Source organism: Schistocerca nitens, chromosome 1, assembly GCF_023898315.1.
Source record: "Schistocerca nitens isolate TAMUIC-IGC-003100 chromosome 1, iqSchNite1.1, whole genome shotgun sequence".
Classification (NCBI taxonomy): domain Eukaryota; kingdom Metazoa; phylum Arthropoda; class Insecta; order Orthoptera; family Acrididae; genus Schistocerca; species Schistocerca nitens.
This window is the reverse complement of record NC_064614.1, coordinates 248,649,465-248,672,741: the sequence shown is the minus strand read 5'-3', so window position 1 is coordinate 248,672,741 and position 23,277 is coordinate 248,649,465. Positions and strand designations below refer to the sequence as shown.

General features: G+C 45.6%; 2 non-coding genes and 1 pseudogene across 2 annotated transcripts; 2 read left to right on the top strand and 1 right to left on the bottom strand.

Annotated features, from left to right (window-relative positions):
* Positions 1 to 7,180: 7,180 nt before the first annotated feature.
* LOC126212582 (5S ribosomal RNA) lies at positions 7,181 to 7,298 on the bottom strand (annotated as a pseudogene).
* An 8,248-nt stretch (positions 7,299 to 15,546) lies between these two features.
* On the top strand, positions 15,547 to 15,621 carry Trnas-uga (transfer RNA serine (anticodon UGA)). Its single transcript has one exon. It is a non-coding gene; the product is annotated as a tRNA-Ser (tRNA).
* Positions 15,622 to 15,847: 226 nt separating this feature from the next.
* On the top strand, positions 15,848 to 15,922 carry Trnas-uga (transfer RNA serine (anticodon UGA)). Its single transcript has one exon. It is a non-coding gene; the product is annotated as a tRNA-Ser (tRNA).
* Positions 15,923 to 23,277: the final 7,355 nt, after the last annotated feature.

Genomic DNA, 23,277 nt, shown 5'->3' with positions numbered 1-23,277 from the left:
AAAAAGAGGGGATCAATGCCCACTTTCTTCCCAGCAAAGAGAGGAGTCTCTAGTGTGCCAGATGACGTCCGGCTCGTGAACGTAGGCAAACATGTACCGAAAGACAGTGGCACTAGGAAGCGATGCAGATTCTGCAGCACAAACTCTAAGGAGAAGAGAACAAAAGTTGTTTGCACTGCTTGTGGTGTACCACTCTGTGCCACACCATGTTTTTCCAAGTTTCATGGCATGTAAAATTTTTTAAGTATTGATCGTGTATCATGAAAACTGAAATGTAATGAATATTTTTACACTGGCTCTACACAAATAAATAGATTACATGCATGTATAATTTGTAGTTATTTTATTCTCTGCAAAATCCTGTTTATGGCTAGAAAAATAAAATTACAAAATCAGTCTGTCAGCAGAAAAGGTATCTTGCGTTGGTTCATGGGACATGTGTGTCCCACTTCCTGTTGTCAAAAAATGGAGAATTTAAAAAATATTTTGGTGGTGAAAATATAATAATGGGACTGAAAAGAAACTGTTATCACCTTAATATTTTAAAAATCTGTAAAAAATGAATTTTATCCATGAAAGGGTTGTCATGTGTGGTAACCGGGTCTGCATAAACGCCAGGCGATGGTAGTACGACGATGATCTTGCAGCCCTGCACAGAGGTGCCAATGGCGAGGGATTATGTTGCATGTTACTTGCCACATGCAGCCAAAGGTGCATCTCTCCGCTCCAGCAGTCAGTAGAGTGGAGGTATGGTACCACTTCGGGCCAGCAGCCAATGGCATGGAGTCATAATATCACTCAATGCTATTACATATATTGCACCCCTCGGGTAAGCTAGCAGTGTATTTCTGGAATTCGAGTGTTAGCCCAGACTTCACCCTGTGTGTATTTCAGCGCGAGTCTTCGAGTGAATCCGCAGCCGTACCTACTACAACTGCGGCCCCATCATCCATCGAAACAAAGTAGAAATGACACTCTTCGACAGTTTTTACACCAAGACAGTGACTTTATTGTGAAACTGGACATAGTCTGTGACAGTACTGTTATGGACTTACATTGTACACTGGACTCGAAGTTTAGTATTTGTGTTCTCGAAGTAAAATATTGAGACGCCCTGCTAAACCCGCAGGACAGGACAGGTAGTTTAAGTTGTGGAAAGGGGCCAAAATAAGGGGCTGTCAGTTACACTCGAACATAGTACCTTTTATTTGATCAAACAGTACAAGTGCCAAGAAATTAAAAAAAAAACACACAGCTTTAGTTTTGGAGCTTAATTAGTGGCTCAATGCGCCGTACAATCTTATACCTTAAGGGCAAGACCACTTTAATTTAAAAACGGCTGAAAGCCAGTAACTTAAAAGACAACCAAAATCAGAAATTTAATGGCAAAGCCTTATCTTAAGACAGTTCCTTAATTAGGCAGAATGCCCAAAGAATCTGACACTTTTAAGAGCAAACAACTTAAATTCTAAATCGGCTGAAGGCGGGAGGGGCAGCGCAATCCGTAACATGGCGCCTCAAACCGCGCGCCCACTCCGCACGGCAACATTGCGGAGGATCGTCGTAAAAATAGCGTGAAATCAGCGGAAGGAATGACTCGTCAGTCACTAAGTACTACCAGCAGTTCAGCTAGCACGATGGATGAGCGTAGGGAGTTAGAAAAGAATGAGGTACAGTGGTTGAGCATCTCTTTGTAAGCCACACATTGATGTACGCGCATGCTCATAAATTAAGGATAATGCTGATACATGGTGAAATAACGCTCTGGTGAGCGGTTGTCGGATTTAAATCACCTCGGGGTATGACCATGCGGTGCATTTGATCTGTGGTCGTCGCACGATGGCGCTGGCAGCAGTCCACATACGCAGAGGTGTATTGGTGCATGTCAGTGTACGGTGCAGGGAGTAAGTGTGCAGACGATTACAGACGTGCTAATGGTGAATGTGTGCTGAAAATGACTCAAAGAACACATATTGATGACGTTATGAGGGGTAGAATATTAGGGCGACTGGAGGCCGTTCAAACATAGCAGGTCGTAGCAAGGGCGCTCCGTGTGCCACAAAGTGTGATCTCAAGATTATGGAAACGATTCAAGCAGACAGGAAACGTGTCCAGGCGCTACAGTACGGGACGTCCACAATGTACAACACCACAAGAAGTCCAATATCTCACCATCCGTGCCCGCAGACGGCCACGGAGTACTGCGGGTAGCCTTGCTCTGGACTTTACCATAGCCACTGGAACAGTTGTCTTCAGACACACAGTCTACAGAGGACTGAAAAGACATGGTTTATTCACCCGGAGACCTGCAAAGTGCATTCCACTGACCCCTGGTCACAGGAGAGCCCGTAAAGCCTAGTGTCGAGAACACAGTACATGGTCATTGGAACACTAGTCCCAGGTTATGTCCACGGACGAGTCCAGTTATAGTCTGAACAGTGATTCTCTCCGGGTTTTCATCTGGTGTGAACCAGGAACCACATACCAATCCTTTAATGTCCTTGAAAGGGACCTGTATAGAGGTCGTGGTTTGATGGTGTGGGGTGTAATTATGATTGGTGCACGTACACCCGTGCATGTCTTTGACAGAGGAACTGGGGTATCGGGACGTCATTTTGCACCATTATGTCCACCTTTTCAGGGGTGCAGTGGGTCCCACCTTCCTCCTGATGGATGATAACGCACGGCCCCACCGAGCTGCCATCGTGGAGGAGTACCTTGAAACAGAAGATAATAGGCGAATGGAGTGGCCTGCCTGTACTCCAGACCTAAACCCCATCGAGCGCGTCTGGGATGCTCTGGGTAGACGTATCGCTGCACGTCTTCAAACCCCTACGACACTTCAGGAGCTCCGATAGGCACTGGTGCAAGAATGGGAGGCTATACCCCAGCAGCTGCTCGACCATCTGATCTAGAGTATGCCAACCCGTTGTGCGGCCTATCTACGTGTGCATGGTGATCATATTCCATACTGATGTTGGGGTACATGTGCAGGAAACAGTGGCGTTTATTGTAGCACATGTGTTTTGGGACGGTTAACTTATCACCAATACCGTGGACTTACAGGTCCGTGTCGTGTGTGTTCCCTATGTGGCTATGCTATTATCGCCAGTTTTCTGTAGTGCCACGTAGTGTGGCACCACATTCTGCAGTTATCCTTAATTTATGGCCATGAGTGTAGTTAGAGCTACATCACGCTGTAATGAGCAACGCTACTGGACAGTGGATGCGTGGAACCAAGTTATTTGGAGTGATTAACCACGCTATACCCTCCGGCAATCCGATAAAAGAATTTGGGTTTGGTGAATTCCTGGAGAATGTTACCGGCCATCACGTGTACCGTCAACAGTGAAGTACAGAGGAAGTGATGTTACAGGATGTGTGTGTTGCTTGCCGTCAATCAGTGATTCTCTTATTGCTTTTAATAAAACACAAAATGCATAAGGATATCAACATACTGTATAGCATTTTGTACTGCGTACAGTAGAGGAACATTTGTGTGACGACGGTTGTTCGTGTTGGGACTTACGACGCAACCCCTGCTGTAGGCTCCACTCTTAACCCTTTCGTGGTTGATGGGTCATATATGTCCGACTAACTTTGAGCGCCAGTTCGAGTGTCGGGATATACGTTACCCAGCTCTGCACGGTGCTGCCATCTAGGGACGACTGTACTGAACCTAAGAAAAAATTCGGAACTCCACTGCAAAGGCAATACAGAAGCGGTGACTACTTTTGTTGACTGGCGTATATATATGGCCGCTGCAACGCCACTTATTTGTGTCATTCTTCAGTTTTCATCATTTCTCACTTTCCAGCGATGTCTGAAGTAAGTAATTCATCTTATTATTAACTAAATAATCATTTTTTTAGTACAAATACAGTGTGGAATGTACTTCTCAGCGACTGCACTGTCTTATAATCGAAATAAAATTAGTGGGACACATGTGACCCAGCAGACATTATTTGTAAAGATTAGCAAGACAATTGATTAATGAGTATTCATCCAGGAAAAAGAGGGGATCAATGCCCACTTTCTTCCCAGCAAAGAGAGGAGTCTCTAGTGTGCCAGATGACGTCCGGCTCGTGAACGTAGGCAAACATGTACCGAAAGACAGTGGCACTAGGAAGCGATGCAGATTCTGCAGCACAAACTCTAAGGAGAAGAGAACAAAAGTTGTTTGCACTGCTTGTGGTGTACCACTCTGTGCCACACCATGTTTTTCCAAGTTTCATGGCATGTAAAATTTTTTAAGTATTGATCGTGTATCATGAAAACTGAAATGTAATGAATATTTTTACACTGGCTCTACACAAATAAATAGATTACATGCATGTATAATTTGTAGTTATTTTATTCTCTGCAAAATCCTGTTTATGGCTAGAAAAATAAAATTACAAAATCAGTCTGTCAGCAGAAAAGGTATCTTGCGTTGGTTCATGGGACATGTGTGTCCCACTTCCTGTTGTCAAAAAATGGAGAATTTAAAAAATATTTTGGTGGTGAAAATATAATAATGGGACTGAAAAGAAACTGTTATCACCTTAATATTTTAAAAATCTGTAAAAAATGAATTTTATCCATGAAAGGGTTGTCATGTGTGGTAACCGGGTCTGCATAAACGCCAGGCGATGGTAGTACGACGATGATCTTGCAGCCCTGCACAGAGGTGCCAATGGCGAGGGATTATGTTGCATGTTACTTGCCACATGCAGCCAAAGGTGCATCTCTCCGCTCCAGCAGTCAGTAGAGTGGAGGTATGGTACCACTTCGGGCCAGCAGCCAATGGCATGGAGTCATAATATCACTCAATGCTATTACATATATTGCACCCCTCGGGTAAGCTAGCAGTGTATTTCTGGAATTCGAGTGTTAGCCCAGACTTCACCCTGTGTGTATTTCAGCGCGAGTCTTCGAGTGAATCCGCAGCCGTACCTACTACAACTGCGGCCCCATCATCCATCGAAACAAAGTAGAAATGACACTCTTCGACAGTTTTTACACCAAGACAGTGACTTTATTGTGAAACTGGACATAGTCTGTGACAGTACTGTTATGGACTTACATTGTACACTGGACTCGAAGTTTAGTATTTGTGTTCTCGAAGTAAAATATTGAGACGCCCTGCTAAACCCGCAGGACAGGACAGGTAGTTTAAGTTGTGGAAAGGGGCCAAAATAAGGGGCTGTCAGTTACACTCGAACATAGTACCTTTTATTTGATCAAACAGTACAAGTGCCAAGAAATTAAAAAAAAACACACAGCTTTAGTTTTGGAGCTTAATTAGTGGCTCAATGCGCCGTACAATCTTATACCTTAAGGGCAAGACCACTTTAATTTAAAAACGGCTGAAAGCCAGTAACTTAAAAGACAACCAAAATCAGAAATTTAATGGCAAAGCCTTATCTTAAGACAGTTCCTTAATTAGGCAGAATGCCCAAAGAATCTGACACTTTTAAGAGCAAACAACTTAAATTCTAAATCGGCTGAAGGCCCAACACTTAAGACTCAATAACATTAATTTTTAAAAAAATGCCAAAGGCTTTACGTAAAACAGTTCTTAAATTAGGCTGAGGCCCAAACCATCTGACGCCTTAAGGGCAAAGCAGCCTTAATCTAGAAGCCATACAAGTACAAACAACAAGAAGAAACAAGAAAAGGCAGTACACCCAAGGGCGCTCAGAAGTTCCGAGGGTCGGCCTGGAATTCAACCACTAACGCTCGCTTAGGTGAAACAGGCAATCGACCCAACCATTGTTGATCCGACGACAACCCAACCGACAGACAGTTAACGGACCCACAGACAAGATAACCTCCGCTTCACCCAACCAGCACACAACAGGGAGTTCAATGGAACAACATAGAAGGTATTGGCGCCCACAACCAATTATACATTGAGCTGTCAAACTACTCACCGTGCTGGACAGCGACAACACGATAAGGAAAAAAACAGTGCCTGAATTTACGTCAATGGCCAGGGCAGGTAACCGGAACGTTAACGGCCACAAGGCAGAAATGGCTCTGAGCACTATGGGACTCAACTGCTGTGGTCATAAGTCCCCTAGAACTTAGAACTACTTAAACCTAACTAACCTAAGGACAGCACACAACACCCAGCCATCACGAGGCAGAGAAAATCCCTGACCCCGCCGGGAATCGAACCCGGGAACCCGGGCGTGGGAAGCGAGAACGCTACCGCACGACCACGAGATGCGGGCCACACAAGGCAGAAGATTCCGCTGGTGCACTTCAATTCAAATAACCAAGTACAGTTGAACTCCACCGGAGGGTGGCTAAAATTTGCCAACTTGAAAACACACGTTGTTGGTCGCGGGAATATCCCAACAGCCGACAACGAACTCCAAACGACACAATGTGAACAGTCGTGACTTGCTGGTAGATTAAGTCAAAACTCGACTTTCCTGTCCAGGATAGTTGAGTCACGAACCTCGTAGCAAAGCGAACATCACCACACACTTCGACACGGCATAGAGGCCGCCAGCGGGCCCGGCCGAACCACGCGTTGCGGGGATTTCCTCGCTGCTCCACGCCAACCGACCAACTGCCCAGGCCCGGAAACGGTGAAAGGACCAAGCATACGTCGGCCGATGAGACGACCAACCGAACGACCAACCAACGGTCGTCCCGCTCCAATCTCCCTCCGTCGGACTGTTCATGTGTGTCGCCAGCGGTCGGCGAGCACTGGCTGTCCGCGCCTCAGCGGCGCTCCGACTCCGACTTCACTGCTGCTGCGTCCCGACTGCACTGCTGGTCCATCCAGAACTGACTGCCAGACACACGACGACCCGGAAATACTATCGGTCACTCCATAGACGGTACGACAGTGCACTTATCAATATGCACTGCTGCTGCCGCTCACGGGCAAGTAAGGCAGGAAGTCATTGACGCCAGTAAATGGAATAAGAAAACGAGGCGACAGTTCAGTAACAGAAGATTTTTATTTTTACTTTACTCCTCCCGAACAGGCCATGAAGGCGCAAGGGTACCGACTGTCCGCCGTGTCATCGTCAGCCCACAAGCGTCACTGTATGCGGATATGGAGGGACACGTGGTCAGCGCACCTCTCTCCCGGCCGTATGTCAGTTTCAGAGACAGGAGCCGCTACTTCTCAATCAAGTAGCTCTTCAGTTTGCCGCACAAGGGCTGAGTGCACCCCGGTTGCCAACAGCGCTCGGCAGACCGAATGGTCACCCATCCAAGTTCCAGCCCATCCCGACAGCGCTTAACTTCGGTGATCTGACGGGAACCGGTGTTACCACTGCGGCAAAGCCGTTGGCGTAATAGAAGATTACAAACAATAAATGGGATAAACGCGAGCCGTGCATGGCTCAAGTATGTCTTTGGAACACACCCTTTAATCATTACGGTAGTGTTTTTCTTGTCTTTTTTAGAAGGCATGCCTGATGGGAGATTGGGGGTAGCGCCCCAGCAGTGATACACTTACATCAGCAGCCTCTTTCAGAGAAGCAAATACTTCAGAGTGGCGACAAGGGATTTCGGACCGACGACGTCGTACAGACTTGCATAATAGTATAAGTTCGAAGGTCGTACAATCCAGAATCCGTATGCCAATCAGGTAAAATCGCCATGAAGCCATGAAGCCACTGAAGCACCAGGTTGAAAACAGCCGTTTAGTAAAACATCGTATCCTGCTGCACATCCCCGTCCGACAGGAAACGTCGGCCCACAAGGTCTTTCTAATAGACCGAAGGCGTTATAATCGCATGGGTAGAGATCATGACTACGGGGCGGATGCTCGCGTGTTTCCCGCTTGAGTTGACAAGTCTTCTGCGTTACGACATTTGTGACACGGGGACGTGCGTTATCACGAAGCAGCAGCACGTCTCGGCGCACCGTTCCACATCTGTGGTTTTCGACAGACATGCTACCTCATACACATTCTTCGGTCTACTACGTTTGTACTTGAACAGTCAAGAAAAGAATAACAGCACGTTGGCCCTGTTTGGAAGGATTTGGTAATAACGTCGCCATAGTTCACGTTTCTGCATTTACCGCACGCACGTAGAAAGGAAATGAATGCCACACTAATCCCTTGCCTACATGTCGGTGCTTATATACCTGCGTCGAAGTTGTGCTACATTGCATATATGCTGTAGTACCGCGCTCAAACGGAAAATTTTTGATCACCCCTTGTACGAGGGTAATCCCAAAAGTAAGGTCTCCTATTTTTTTTAAGTACCTAGACCTATTTATTTCGACAATGGTTTACATCAGTTTACAGCATGAACATTTAGTTATTTTTCGATATAATCACCATTTCAGTCGATGCATTTTTGTAGACGCTGTGGCAGTTTTTGTATGCCCATGTCATACCAGCTCGACGCCATGCTGCGAAGACGGATGCCGCCAATGGCTTGATTGTTGCTTCGTCTCAGGTGTAAAGTGGTATGCCCAGGTTTCGTCACCTGTGACAGTTGAGTCCAGAAAGTTGTCCTGCTCGGCTGCAAGGCGGTGAACAAACGCGCGGGAAGCATCAACTCGTTGCCGCATGTGGTCCTCAGTCAGCATCTATGGCACCCATCTTGCGCACACCTTCCCGTAGTTCAATGTTTCCGTTAAAATTCTGTGAGCGGTGCTTCGGGAAACCTCAGGAACCAACGTGCAGAGATCATCCAGGGTGATCAGCCGGTCTTCAAGCATGCTTTGCTCAACCTTCAACACTGTCTCCTCAGAAATTGACGGTCTCCCGCTCCTTTGTTCGTCGTGAATTTCGGTCCGACCAGCTGCAAACTCTCTACACCACTCACGAACATTTTTGACATCCATGCACGACTCACCATACGCTTCCGTCAATTGCCGATATATTTCAATCGGCGCAGTGCCCTTTGCGTTCAAAAACCGAATAACTGGGCTCAATTCGCACTTGGTCGCAACATCCAACGGGAGCTCCATTCTTAACGGCTGCCAGGAAAAGACAGCGCCTCAGCGCGGCGTGCGTATATTTACACACATCGCGTGAAGCACTCTTCGTAACAGTGTGACCAACTGCCACACAAACAGAGTTCTGTAATTATAAAAAAATAGGAGACCTTACTTTTCGGATTACCCTCGTACTTTGCCATTTCCGATACACGGATAAGTGCAATATCCTACAGTCTTGTGACTCTGTGCAGATAGAACAGTGTGGACTGAATGTTTTTGGACACCACGATATCAGGAATTATTGAACATTAGGTCTTATAGAGGTAAAGGACAAACTGTCTGAATATTTTGAAAGCAAAATTCTCGTAGGGACAGCACGTTGTAGGTTGTACAGAGCTATCAAGGTTCAAATGGTTCAAATGGCTCTGAGCACTATGGGACTCAACTGCTGAGGTCATTAGTCCCCTAGAACTTAGAACTAGTTAAACCTAACTAACCTAAGGACATCACAAACATCCATGCCCGAGGCAGGATTCGAACCTGCGACCGTAGCGGTCTTGCGGTTCCAGACTGCAGCGCCTTTAACCGCACGGCCACTTCGGCCGGCAGCTATCAAGGACACCGGAAAGATTTTCAAGAAATAGGTCGCCGTACTTTAGGGACTCTAAATTTACAGGTGAAAATCAGTAATTTGATGTTTCTTATACAGATACGGCAGTCAACGACTTGCTCATAGCCCAAACTCCCGACGCCAGTTTAGGGAAATTCCTCATTTGATTAAACAAAGCCATACTAAAACAATGTTAATGCGCCATTCAGGCTTTTCAACAGATGAAGCGTTTGCTTTATTCTGTCAGTTACGAAGGAGATGATGTTTTCAAAACCGAATTTCAAATTCCCTGAAAATCTCGAGGAACTCTTATAGGCAGAACAGCGAAACCACCTAAAAAAATGTCAAAATTCGCCCTGATGGTAACTCCTCATCGGCAGACTACGGAGAAATCTTGTGCTCAGTGTTTTATTATCGTCTAAAGACAACCTTGTTGTTACAATACCGTGAAATGTTTACGTTGTCGGGAAAAGAGGCACAAAGTGGAAGTCGGTCTGCAAAAACAAAATCGGACCACCATCTACACTTTATGTACAAACGACACTGAAAATGCTGAGAATGACTTCGAAAACACTATTTACAAATTCGTATGAAGTGTTGCTAAAGTCGGACTTAATGGAAAAAACGTGCAGTTCCAAGTGGATACAGGTTCCTCTAAAATTATTATTAATAGAGATGTTCATGATTTTACTGGCTCATCACAGGGTACTTTGACAAGCTATAATGATCAACCACTAGATGTCAAAGGCCGCTGTACATGAACTGCTCGGTATAGGCACAAATACGTGCAAGTAACGCTGCTGGTGACGCAGTCTCCCTCGACTGCTAACATGATGGGACTTGATCTTTTTCATCAACAAGACTTCACGGTCCAAGACTGTCAATTATATCCACGTAAAGAGCGAGAAAGTGGAATAAACACAACTTTGTGCACACTACAATTAACTTTTTGTGACACAAACGGCAGCGTCAAGCGTTACGAAGTACATATCACCTTGAACCTTAATACGATTACAAAGTTTCGTAATATCCGTCCCGTGTCTTATGCATTGCATGGCAAAGCCAAGCAGAAACTGGATAGGCTACCATCAGATGGCATCAGTGAGCCTCTTTCAAAGAGTCTCTGGGCCACGACCTTGGTCGTCGTGGAAAAGCTAAGTGGAATGGCTCTGTGAGGACTTTAGATTCAAGGTAAATGCATAGTCCATTGGCGATAGCTATTCAGTTCCTAGGGCGGAACAGATGACGAGGATATTAGATCGAAGACTGTATTACTCCCGCAGTGACTTGACTGACGCTTACATGCAACTGCTTCTCGACGAGGAAAATCAGCAGGTGACGGTGGTAAATACACTTTCTTGTCTCTGTAGATATAAAAGGATAACTTTCGTCATCGAATCGGCCCCAGCGTTGTTTCAAAATTACCTGGAACAACTATCTAGCAATGTTCTGGGAACCACAAACTATCTTGAGGACTTATCAGACTCCAGGGACGACGTATCAGACTCCAGGAAGACAACTGGGACAAGTTGTTTCAAACATTACTCTATGCATTACTCTGTGTTAAGCAGAATAAGTTTTCTTTTTTCATTAAGAAACATCTTCTTTAAAAGAGGGAATCCGTTTTACTGCAAACTTTTGAAAGCCATTGCCAGACTCCCAGTGCCCACCAATGTCAAGCAGTTGTAGTCAGTCTTGGACCAAACTGACTCTATTAGAAATTCATTCTGGAAGCTGCCACAGTAGCCGAACTATTTCACAAATTGCTCCAGAACTGGATGATGGAGTGTCAATGTGCGTTCGAAAAACTGAAAAGGGCCTTAACGGACTCAAACCGCTCAGTCACGTATGATCCTAGGAAACGAATGACACTGATGCGAAAATATCCTTTTCAAAGGTAGGTTCCGGCAAGAGAGAATGGGTACACTGGGATTGTAATCTGCAGACTGGGAAATGCAATGTATGTCATCCTGACTGTAGATGGGGATACTCATTGTAAACACGTGGACCAGACCCGATAACGAAATGATGGCCTTCTTCATTACAGAAGTTACAACCGATCTCAGTTTGAGCTGAAAGGGAACAGGGAGTTCCAGAACCGCAGCCATCTCCCAGTGCGCCGCCACAATCAGAAACCATGCAGCTGGAGCCCCTCAGGGACAGCAGGGAAGTAAGCATGGAGGTAGATACCGTCTGCCCATTTCAAGCAGCTGCAGAAGAAAAAGAAGATGCTTCTTCACCTCTGTTTCTTCGAGGGTAGGGGTGCTGTGACCTGCGTCATAATCACTGTTGCATGGTCTACCATGCAGCAACAAGTGGTAACAAGGACTGCAGATACACCAAGCGAAGCTACTACAACAGCATTTCGGCGGCCCTCCACAGTGATCGCCAACGGCGAGGGACTAAATTGCACGTCACTAGTCATGTGCATCCAACAGTGCGGAGATGTGGTATCCCTCCATACTAGTAGCGAGTACTGAAGAGACGTGTATCTCTCTGCAATAGTAGCCAATAGCACGGATCCATAGTAGCACTTTACGCAATAACTCGTATACAGGGTTTCAAAAATACTTTCACAAATTTTGTGAACAGCTTCCTTACACTAAAACAAGAGAAAAGATTCGTATCGATGTATGTGGTAAAATTCTTGTTTGCAAATTATTAATGAATGTTTACAATTTAGGTGATTGGAGCTCATCAAAACAGACTCGTAATAAATGCTCGAAACTACCTCCCATTGTTTCTAAACACGCATGCACTCTTCGAATCATGAACTGTTGGACCCTTTCTAATACTCCTTGACGGATTCAAATGGTTTCAAAGGCTTCTACAATACATCGATGAAGAGTTTCTGCATATGGGGGTCTGCTACATGAACCAATTGTTTAAGGTGCCCAAGAAACAATAATTCATGGGACTGATGTCGGGGGAACGTGCACGCCATGAAACTGGTGCTTCCACCTACCTATCTTTCACAGTACGCACTAGCCAGTGCATCTTGAACACTGAGACTGAAATGTACTGAAGCTCCATCATGCATAAACGACATGCTTCGTATTTGTAGGGACACATCTTCCAGTAGGTCTTGGATGGGATTCTAAATAAAGTCCTTGTAGACATCACCTGTAAGGCATGCTGACAGAACGCATAGCGCTACCATACAGTCACCTACAATTCCAGCCTATACATTCGTAAATTGATGCTGATGTCTGACCTGTACTGTAGCATGAGGATAGCGATCGGCCCGCACATGTTGGCTGTGGAAATTTGTTACGCCATCAATTCCGAAGGTTGCCTCTTCTGTAAACAAAAATGAAGAGATAAACAACAAAAAATGTTTCAAACGGCTCTGAGCACTATGGGACTTAACTTCTGAGGTCATCAGTCCCCAGAACTACTTAAACCTAACTAACCTAACAACATCACAAACATCCATGCCCGCGGCAGGATTCGAACCTGCGACCGTAACGGTCGCGCGGTTCCAGACTGTAGCGCCTAGCACCGCTCGGCCACAGCGGCCGGCACCCTGTATGTGGCTTAGCTTTCTGAATGTCGATATAGTTTGATCGGAGAATTTTCTGTTAACTCACTACATGTAGTACATGTACACAAGGGACACGTTGAAGACAGTCGAAGACGAATGTAAACAAGTCTCCATGGCAACACAACGCCCTCTAGGATGAATCAAAGAAAGCCTTTGAACGTCAGATTTCATCAGTAACTCGAAAACGAAGGCTAGTCTTACATATGTTTACATGAAGTTGTTTCTTGTTTCGGTGTAAGGAACCATAAAAGTATTTTTGAAACACCCTGTATAAGACAGGGTCCAGCGCCTTAGGTATCAGTGCAGTTCAGGGGCAGAGAATTTCGTGTGTTACATTAGTTCGCCGAGTGTGTCTTGAAGTTCTGCGGCCGTAACCAGTACAGCTTAGCCACAAGATCCAGCTGAGTGGAGAGGAAGTGCCGCGCGGAGTGGCCGCGCGGTTAGAGGCGCCATGTCTTGGATTGCGCGGCCCCTCCCGTCGGAGGTTCGAGTCCTCACTCGGGCATGGATGTGTGTGATGTCCTTAACATAAGTTAGTTTAAGTACTGTGTAAGTATAGGGGCCGATGACCTCAGCAGTGTGGTCCCTTAGGAATAATTAGTACGTAATATGGATTGTGAGTAAACCGAAGAAAGACGAAAGCAATGAGAAGTAGCAGAAATGAGAAGAGCAAGAATTGATGATCACGGACCAAGTTATGGAATTCTGCTACCTTGAAAGCAAAATAGCTCTTGATGGACGAAACAAGTGGGACATAAAACGCAGGCTAGCGCAGTCAAAGAGGACGTTCCTGGTCAAAACAAGTCTGTTCGTATTTAAACGTAGGCCTTAATGTGAGGAATAAATTTCTAAAAAATGTACTTTTGGAGCACAGCATTGTATGACAGTGAATCATGGGATGTGAGAAAAGCGAATTCGAAGAGAATCGAAGCGTTTGAGGTGATGCTACACAAAAATGTTTAAAATTAGATTGCTTGGTATATCACGGAACGAGATGGTTTTCGACAGAACCGGCAAAGAAATGAAGATGTCGAAAACACTGGCAAGAAGGAAGGACAGGATGACAGGATATTTTCTGGGGCATCAGGGAATAACTTTCATGGTACCAGAGGGAGCAGTAGAGGATATAAACTGCAAAGGAAGATGGAGACGGAAATACATCCGACAAATAATTGTGGAAGTATGTTGCAACTGTTGCTCTGAGATGAAAAGATTGGTACAGGAGAGGAATTCTTGGCGGACCGCATCAGACCAATCACAAGAATGATAACAAACAAAAATTTTGCTACCATAGGGCAGTCGAGGGAAATGTACAAAGAAACTTGTGTAGTATGAAACTTAAGGCAGGCAGGCCACATTGTTATTTTCCGTGGTTTCCTTCTGTATGAAGATATATGAAGATAGCTTTAAGTCGGACATTAATCGTGATTCAACCAGTGAATGTGATAAAGGCAACTACCAAGAGTACCTTCACACACATATGCCTGAATTATGTAATTTAGTTTGTGGGGAATAAATACAATTCACCTAAGTGACACGGCAGACTGATTACAGTGCTCGCATTGCCTAGACAGGTAAACAAGACCATCATACTCTTATGAGTCTTGAGAAAACGATGTAATTCTCTTTTTTTCTTATGTCTCAGAGTAATGTAACCAGTTTTAAAACGTTCCAAGAACTTACCTGAAGCAAAGAAAAGAAAAGAAAAGCAGTTCCGTCACTCACGGAAAATAATCATTGTGTAGGACTTGTAGGAATATGGATGAGTTTCGAAAGTAGTGGCTGGCAGTTCTCTGCGTAAGTTGAAGGTACACTGAGGTGACAAAAGTCATGGGATACCTCGTAGTATCGTGTCGTACCTCCTTTTTCCCGGCGTAGTGCAGCAACTCAACGTGTTATAGAATCAAAAGGTCAATTGAAGTCCCATGCATAAATATTGAGCCATGCTGCCTCCATAGCCCTCCATAACCGAAATTGGCACCGATGTAGGATTTTGTTCACGAACTGACCTCTCCATTACGTCCCATAAATGTTCGATGGGTTCATCTCGGGTGATCTAGATGGCCAAATGATCCGTTCGAATTATTCAGAATGTTAAAAACATTCGCAGGAGAGCTTCTGTAAAGTTTGGAAGGTAGGAGACGAGGTACTGGCAGAAGAAAAGCTGTGAGTACCGGGCGTGAGTCGTGCTTCGGTAGCTCAGTTGGTAGAGCACTTGCCCGTGAAAGGCAAAGGTCCCGAGTTCGAGTCTCAGTCGGGCACACAGTTTTAATCTGCCAGGAAGTTTCATATCAGCGCACACTCCGCTGCAGAGTGAAAATCTCATTCTGGAAACATCCCCCAGGCTGTGGCTAAGCCATGTCTCCGCAATATCCTTTCTCTCAGGAGTGCTAGTTCTGCAAGGTTCGCAGGAGAGCTTCTGTAAAGTTTGGAAGGTAGGAGACGAGGTACTGGCAGAAGTAGAACTGTGAGTACCGGGCGTGAGTCGTGCTTCGGTAGCTCAGTTGGTAGAGCACTTGCCCGTGAAAGGCAAAGGTCCCGAGTTCGAGTCTCGGTCGGGCACACAGTTTTAGTCTGCCAGGAAGTTTCATATCAGCGCACACTCCGCTGCAGAGTGAAAATCTCATTCTGGAAACATCCCCCAGGCTGTGGCTAAGCCATGTCTCCGCAATATCCTTTCTTTCAGGAGTGCTAGTTCTGCAAGGTTCGCAGGAGAGCTTCTGTAAAGTTTGGAAGGTAGGAGACGAGGTACTGGCAGAAGTAAAGCTGTGAGTACCGGGCGTGAGTCGTGCTTCGGTAGCTCAGTTGGTAGAGCACTTGCCCGTGAAAGGCAAAGGTCCCGAGTTCGAGTCTCGGTCGGGCACACAGTTTTAATCTGCCAGGAAGTTTCATATCAGCGCACACTCCGCTGCAGAGTGAAAATCTCATTCTGGATTCAGAATGTTCTTCAGACCAGTCGCGAACAACTGTGCCTGGTGACATGGCACATAGTTATCCGTAAATATCCACTGTAGTTTGGGAGCATCAAGTCCATGAATGGCTGCAGATGGTCTGCAAATAGCCGAACGTAACCATTTCCAGTCAATGATCTGTTCAGATGGACCGGAGGACCCAGTCCATTCCACGTCAACACAGCCTACACCATTATGGAACCACCACCAGCTTGCACAATGCCTTGTTGACAACTTGGGTCCATGGCTTCGTGGGGTCTGCGCCACTCTCGAACCTTACCATCACCATTTACCAGCTGAAATCGGGACTCATCTGACCAGGCCGCATTTTCCCCTCGTCTAGGGTGTAGCTGATGTGGTCACGAGCCCAGGAGAGGCGCTGCTGGCGATGTTGTGCTGTTACCAAAGGCATTCGTGTCGATCGTCTGCTGCTATAGTGAATTGACGTCAAATTTCGCCGCACCGTCCTAACAAATACGTTCGTTTAAGCCCCACATTGATTTCTGCAGTTATTTCACTGAGTGCTGCTTACTATTAGCAAAAAAAAAATGGTTCAAATGGCTCTGAGCACTATGGGACTTAACTTCTGAGGTCATCAGTCCCCTAGAACTTAGATCTGCTTAAACGTAACTAACCTAAGGACATCACACACACCCATGCCCGAGGCAGGATTCGAACCTGCGACCGTAGCGGTCGCACGGTTCCAGACTGTAGCGCCTAGAACCGCTTGATATTCCGCATCACCTACCGCAACCTACTTCCACAATTATTTGTCAGATGTATTTCAGTCTCCATCTTCCTTTGCAGTTTTATCCTCTACAGCTCCCTCTAGTGCCATGAAAGTTATTCCCTGATGCCTCAACAGATATACTATCATTCTGTCCTTCCTTCTTGTCAGTGTTTTCGATATGTTCCTTCCTTCGCCGGTTCTGTGGAAAACCATCTATCTAGAACTCCCTTTTCCCCTTCAGCTCAAACAGATAATGGTTGTAACTTCTGTTCAAAATGGTTCAAATGGCTCTGAGCACTATGGGACTCAACATCTGTGGTCATAAGTCCCCTAGAGCTTAGAACTACTTAAACCTAACCAACCTAAGGACATCACACACATCCATGCCCGAGGCAGGATTCGAACCTGCGACCGTAGCAGTCGCGCGGTTACTGACTGAGCGCCTAGAACCGCTAGACCACCGCGGCCGGCGGTAACTTCTGTAATGAAGGGCATCGTTTCGTTACCGGATCTGGTCCACGTCTTTACAATGAGTATCCTCATCTACAGTCAGGACGACATACATTGCATTTCCCAGTCTGCAGATTACAATCCCAGTGTACTCATTCTTTATTGCAGACTGTAGCGCCTAGAACCGCTCGGTCACTCGGGCCGGCTACTATTAGTACTGACAACTCTAAGCAAACGCCACTGTCGTGAAGTGAATGTCATCGAGCATTATGTTCTCCGTTGTGAGAGGTAATACCTGAAATGTGGTATTCTCGGCACACTCTTGACACTGTGGATCTCGGAATATTAAATTTCCAGACGATTTACGAAATTGAATGTTCCATGGGTCTAGCTCCAACTACCATTCCATATTCAAACTCCCCCCCCCCCCCCCAGCCCGCCCATCCTCGTGCGGTGATAATCACTCCGGAAACATTTTCACATTAATCACTTGAGCACAATGACAGCAGTGTCGTTTTGTACTTGTGTACGTGATACTATCGCCATTTGTATACGCGAATATCGCTGTCCAGCTACTTCTGCCACCTGAGTGAATACAAAGATGCGTTACGCGAGCAAATATACGTCGCCGAATTAACATTTCTAAAATAAAAAAGTGCTTCGCTGAGGCTTCTCCGTCCACTAAGAGCCACCTTATTGTAGTCAGAGGTATATTTCTACGTCAAAAGACGGTCAGCAGACGGTCGTACCAATTTCCCTTGAGCCTTTGCCTTGAGCTGCGTGCCTGGGGGACTCCGGTATGAAAATTACACCTCGGTTCAAGGCTAAGGTGTGCCCGAGGTCGCAGCGGCCGCTGCACAAGTCCGGTCTGCTTTCCACACACCCAGTTCCACGGTCCAGGCAACTGCAGCTGCCGTAAGTAGTTTCAGAAAAAAAGCGTAATTGTGAAACTTCATTGTAGATGGCCATCGGCTGTTTATTTTTAAGCTCAGTGCTACCGGTTTCGATCTGTATATCATCATCAAGCCGAAACAAGGCGTAACCAGCTTGTCATTACAGCATTTAAAGTGAACAACTTCGATATAGGTAGGAAAACGTAGCTTCGCCAACAATAAATTGTAACGGAAGCTATGTTTTTCTACTTACATCTAACAGAAGGTATGTTTTTCTGCCTACATCGAAGTTCTTCGCTTCAAACGTTGTAGTGACAAGCTGGTTACGCTTTGTTTCGGCTGGATTATGGTCTTCAGATCAAAACCGGTAGTACTGAAGATACAAATAAACAACTGATGGTCATCTATATCGTTCACGTACCGCTGAGCTCTAAGGATGCCGGGATGACAACCAAATGGGCCCTGGTATGGAAAGTAATTGTACCCCAGATTATCATTTACGGTCGTCGGGCCGTATGGCGGGCGACAATCACGTTGGTGTCCCACCACATCACGGAGCATCTCCAGACATAGCTTTGGCCTGGAATCTCATTGTCTGGAGTAAAATTGTCTTCAGTGATGATTCCCGCTCCCAAGTGAGCCCCGATGACGAGTGGAGAGGTGTCTGAAGAGGCCCTGGACAGCGGTGGGATACCAACCTACACTATGTGATCAATAGTATCCGGACACCTGGCTGAAAATGAGTTACAAGTTCGTGGCGCCCTCCATCGGTAATGCTGGAATTCAATATGGTGTTGGCCCACACTTAGCCTTGATGACAGCTTCCACTCTCGCCGGCATACGTTCAATCATGATCTGGAAGATTTCTTGAGGAATGGCAGCCCATTCCTCACGGAGTGCTGCACTGAGGAGAGATATCGATGTCGGTCGGTGAGGCCTGGCACGAAGTTGGCGTTCCAAAACATCCCAAAGGTGTTCTGTAGGATTCAGGTCAGGACTCTGTGCAGGCCAGTCCATTACAGGGATGTTATTGTCGTGTAGCCACTCCGCCACAGGCCGTGCGTTATGAACAGGTGCTCGATAGTATTGAAAAATGCAATCGGCATCCCCGAATTGCTCTTCAGCAGTGGAAAGCATGAAGGTGCTTAAAACATCAATGTAGGCATGTGCTGTGATACTGCAACGCAAAACAACAAGGGGTGTTAGCCCCCTCGATGAAAAACACGACCACATCATAACACCACTGCCTCAGAATTTTACTGCTGGCACTACACACACTGGTAGATGATGTTTACCAGTCATTCGCAATACCCACACCCGGTCATGGGATTGCTACATTGTGTACCGTGATTCGTTACTCCAAGCGAGGCGTCGATTGGCATTTACCGGCGTGATGTGTGGCTTATGAGCAGCAGCTCGACCATGAAATCTAAGTTTTCTGACCTCCCGCCCAACTGTCATAGTCCTTGCAGTGGATCACGATGTTGTTTGGAATTCCTATGTAATGGTATGGTTAGATGTCTGCGGTCTCTGTCAATCAACAGACGAGGTCGGTCTGTACGCTTTTGTGCTGTACGTGTTCCTTCACGTTTCCACTTCACTATCACATCGGAAACAGTGGACCTAGGTATGCATAGGAGTGTGGAAATCTCGCTTACAGACGAATGACGCAAGTGACACCCAATCACCTGAGCACGTTCAAAGTCCATGAGATCCGCGGAGCGCCCCATTCTGTTCTCTCACTATGTCTAATGACTACTGATGTCTCTGATATGGAGTGCCTGGCAGTAGGTGGCAGCACAATACATCTAATATCAAAAACGTATAGTGTATCACCCGCCATACACCACGAAAACCGGTAACGATGGTCTGGGTTCCCATTTATTTTCATAGTATGGCGCATTTGGTTGTCATCGTGGCATCATTACAGCGCAGCGATACTTCGACGATATTCTACGCCTCATTTCGATGCCTTTCATGGCAAGCTATCGTGGGGCTTACATTTCAGCAAGATAATGCCCGCCCGCACACGCCAAGGGTTTCTCCTGCTTGTCTTCATGCTTGCTAAACCATGTCTTAGGCAGCAACGTAGCCACATCTTGCTCCAATTGAGAACGTTTGGTGCATTATGGGCAGGACCATCCAACCAGCTCGGCATTTTGGCGATCTAACGCGCCCTTTGGACAGAATTTGACACGGTATACAACAGGAAGACATCTAACAGCGCCATGAATAAACGCCAAGCCGAATAACTGCTTGTACAAGAGCCAGAGGTGGACGAACGCGTTATTCACTTGCTCAATTTGTGAAGCTCTTTCACCTGAATCAATCATCCAGTTTTTCTAAAACTGTGATGATTTCTTTATCTGTACATGTACACCATAACTACCGATTTCCGTCCCATCGGTGCGTCTTTGTTTTTGTTTTTTCTTTCTTTTTGTCTTCTGCTGTATTTCATTGCAATAGACGAAACAATCACCATCGTCACACAAGGAGTAAAACAAGGAAACGAACTAGACACACTGATAAAGTAGCAACTATAGTCAGCACTACAACAGCACAAAATTACTTAGTGTGCAACAAAGAAATTTATTCAGTGGCCTCTTAGCCAACGTATTCATGTACAGCCTAGAGAGCAAGATATTGAGACACATAATAAAACTTACAAAAAATACTGTTATATACAAGTACCATTATGTCGATGACATAATATGCCTGGATGACAAACCTCAAACACACATAAAACAGCTACACAATCATATAAACAATTTGCACTCAAAAATTCACTTCACATAAAAACAGGATCAGACAACAAACTACTTTTTCTGCACCTCACTGTACAAATAATAAACAACAGATATGATTTCACAGTATGCAGGATACCCGAAACCATAAGCACCACCATTGACAGTCCATTAAGCGGCCTATTGACACAGAAACAAGTAAACTTCCAATTCAAGCTCCACAGATTAATCAGAACGCCCATAAACAAACAGAACTATACACAGGAGCTAAAAACAAGAAAAACAGCAGCGAATAATGTTTAGGGTACCTATATGACAGACACACTAAATAAAACAAATGTACATTGACATGGAATGAACAGGCCACATACATGGAAGACATTGCGCAGTAACAAAGAACAATCCAGTACACAGACAGTAAACACACCCAAAACGGAGCTAAGCAAAAACCCACACACAAAACAAAATGGCACGTAATCACCTACAATAATAAAAAGGAGCGTTCAATAAGTAAAGCAACACATTTATTTCTGAAAGGGATTTTGGTTTTATTCAGGACTCCAATATACCATATTATGCCCCACTCTTTTGAGGACAAAACCCTATTTTTCAGCATTGTCTCCGTAAAACGCAACTGCTTTAAGCCAACTTACTGGGAGAGCTTATATGCCCATATGGTATCAATCTACTGGTCAACATCGGAGCCAACGTGTTGCTGCACCAATAACGTCCCAAGCAAACTACTTCCTGCAGAGTGCCTCCTTCTTTGAGCCACCCAGTTGGAAATCAGAAGGTGCGAGATTCGGGTTGTAGAATGGATGAGGAAGAACAGCCCAATGAGGTTTTGTGAGCTCCTCTAAGGTGCGCAGACTTGCGTGAAGCCTTGCATTGTCGCCGGCCGGAGTGGCCGAGCGGTTAAAGGCGCTACAGTCTGGAACCGCACGATCGCTACGGTCGCAGTTTCGAATCCTGCCTCGGGCATGGATGTGTGTGCTGTCCTTAGGTTAGTTAGGTTTAAGTAGTTCTAAGTTCTAGGGGACTTATGACCACAGCAGTTGAGTCCCATAGTGCTCAGAGCCATTTGAACCATTTTTGAACCTTGCATTGTCATGAAGTGCGAGACGTTCGTTTGAATTTTTGCGGTGATGATCATATGAAGTCGTTTCTTCAGTTTCCTGAGGGAAGTACAATAGACTTTCAGAGTTGATCGTTGCACCACGAGTGAGGACATCAAACAGAATAACCCTTCAGGGCCCCAGAAGACTGCTGTCATGACATTACTGGCTGAGCGTACGATTTTTTCTTCGGAATAGGGGTGTGTGGTGCCACTTTATGGATCTCTGTTGTCTTAGTTCAAAGTAATAAACCTATTCTTCATCGCCTCTGACGATGTTCGGCAAAACATTGTCAGGATCAACCTCGTAACGAGCAAGCAATTCCGCACAGATGGTTCTTCGTTGCTCTTTATACTCTTCCGTCAGGTCCAAACTGGTGGAAGGGTGTGTGGGCACTACCAAGGCATAAGCCCAACTGAGCAGCGAGTTGTTTGGTTGTGATCCGTCTATCACCTCCGCACGTTCCAAAATTTCGGGAGTCACAGCTGATTGGGCCCGGCCACCACACGGGAGACAGGACAAGTTTGTGCGACCTTGTTGTGAGTATTACAGACGCCTCGCCAACGAGCCACAGGCCTTCTATTCACTTCCAGGTCTCCGTCGACATTTCGCAAGCGACTGTGAATATTTGCAATGCTCTGGTTTTCTGCCAAAAGAAATTCAATCACAGCTCTCTGCTTGGAATGCACATTCACTACAGACGGCATTTTGAAGGCTACGTATAGGAGCTGAAGCAGGAATATTTCCTCAGTGTCCCACAACAAAATCCGCATTTTTTTTCAACCGAAATTGGCCGAGAAAAAAAGAGTTGCATCACTTATTTAACGTCCCTCGTTGCTCGCAGAACAGGTAATATTTTAAAGAACCAAGGACACCGAACAGAATACAGAACAAACATTGCAGCACAGAGAAAATTCAAAACGCAGAATAAACCCACACATAAAGTCAACAGATCATGCATATACGGCCTTACACGTAACTGCCGTCAGTCGCTGCTTATAGGGCAAACATGAAGGAATATAGAACGAATTGTTCAGAACATCTCAGAGCTCTGACAAGTAACAACTCCCATAGCACATTTTATGACCAGTTGATAGCCCACAACCATCAACCAACTGAAAAAGAACAGATTTAAAAATACAAAAAGTATTAAATACCTACAACAGAATAAAACTTCCACATTCAGAATGCATTAGTAGAAGGAAAACAGATTATAAACGACTACACAACCCTAGCCAATGGCATGCTATTTAACACACACACACACACAGTGTTAAAATTTGGCGCAATACTGACGTGAGACCAAAACGGCCTTGCTGTGCTGGTACTGCGAACG